This window comes from Marmota marmota, unplaced genomic scaffold, assembly GCF_001458135.2.
Source record: "Marmota marmota marmota unplaced genomic scaffold, marMar, whole genome shotgun sequence".
Taxonomy (NCBI): domain Eukaryota; kingdom Metazoa; phylum Chordata; class Mammalia; order Rodentia; family Sciuridae; genus Marmota; species Marmota marmota.
In genome coordinates, this window is record NW_026000057.1 from 12,482,017 (window position 1) to 12,483,885 (window position 1,869).

The 1,869-nt window shown below is 31.4% G+C and overlaps 1 pseudogene; it reads right to left on the reverse strand.

Moving 5' to 3' along the window:
• Positions 1–212: 212 nt before the first annotated feature.
• LOC125619871 lies at positions 213–311 on the reverse strand (annotated as a pseudogene).
• Between the last annotated feature and the right edge of the window lie 1,558 nt (positions 312–1,869).

Below are 1,869 nucleotides of genomic sequence, written 5' to 3' on the forward strand. Positions count from 1 at the left end.
TGTTAAAAAATTTTATTTTTTTTCATGGATTTTTAAGAGTGTTTTATAATTCTGGATTTGAATTCTTTGATATTTGTAATACAAATTGTGTTCCCCACTCTATGTTTTGCCTTTTAGTTCTTATAATAATTCTTATCATCTTTTGAGGATATATTCTTGATTTTAATGTAAAACAATTTGTTAATGTGTTTCTACAGTTAGTATTTTTTATGTTTATTTTGGAAAGTTTCAAGAATTTTCATGTCATCCTTTCGTAGGGGCATGCTGATCTCTGTGTCATTTTAATTTTAGTACATGTGTTGCAGGAACAAGTACCCCCAACCTAACTTTTGTGTGTGTATGTGTGTGTGTGTGTGTGTGTGTGTGTGTGTTAGAGAGAGAGAGAGAGAGAGAGAGAGAGAGAGAGAGTTTTCTTACTTCAAAGTCAGGAACTTACTCTCACATGTAAGTATGTTACTCCCCAGAAGATCTGTCATTTTAACTTTCACATTTATATTCTACCTGAAAGTTACTTTTTCTTTTTTTTTTTGTTGTTAATACATTTTTTATTGGTTGTTCAAAACATTACAAAGCTCTTGACATATCATATTTCATACATTAGATTCAAGTGGGTTATGAACTCCCATTTTTACCCCAAATACAGATTGCAGAATCACATCGGTTACACATCCACATTTTTACATAATGCCATATTAGTAAAGGACAGTTTTAATTAAAATAACATGAGGGTCTGGGGATGTGGCTCAAGTGGTAGCGCGCTCGCCTGGCATGCGTGCGGCCCGGGTTCGATCCTCAGCACCACATACAAACAAAGATGTTGTGTCCACCGAAAAATAAATAAATAAATATTTAAAAAAAAAAAAAATAACATGAGATGGAAACATACCTGTAAAAACATTTCAGTTGACACATCTCTTATGCTTATAACAAGCATTAATGTAAAATTAAGAGTTGGGCTCTGATGTATAAATATTGTTTAGGGGAAATATGATTCTAGGGCAAAACATTTATTGGTAGCAAAAATTGTATAGCCAAATTGAGTAGCTTAAGGGAGAAGAATAGCTATCTTAGTTACTTTTTCTATGCAATAAACTCAAGAGGAACTTTTTCCACATATGGAAACCAGTTTATATAAGCGTATCTTTTTGAAATTGTTCTTTCTTTACTGTGTTGCAGTATCACTTGTCATAAGTTATGTCTATAGATGTATAAATGCAGTGGCCTATTTTTCTATCCCTGTCTCAGTAAAACTTGTTATAAACTATATAAATTATAATATTAAGCAATAAAAATACATCATATTAGTTCTTATGAGTTTTGAGTATTTCGGGCCTATTACATTTCACTATGAATTCTGGAATTAAGTTTGTTAGTTTCCATAAAAAAACAAAACAAAACAAACTCCACACTACTAGGCTTTTGATTAGGGTTTTATTGAACCTATGAATTCGTTTTGGAAAAACTGATATCTGTGAAATATTGAATTTTATAATCCATGTAAACATTGTATTCCTCCACTTACATATTTAGATCTTCTTTAATGTTTCTAATATAATGTTCTATAACTTAAATATGGAAAGTATGTTTATTCTGAAGGATTTATTGCTTGATATTTGGTGTTTGCTGGTCCTATTTTAAGTGACATAATTTTAGAATTGTTTTAAAAAATTCCTATCATACAGATGTATCCATCAGATATTAATACAATGATGTTTCACAGGAAAACCTAGTGGCTTAAAAATAATTTATGGTCATGGTTGTATCATTCAACTGGAAAAGCTCATCCAGGCTAGACTCAGGTGGGCAGCTCTGCTGGCAACTTCAGGTATAATTATGCTTGGTTCATTGTACCTGGATGAAACATCTGCT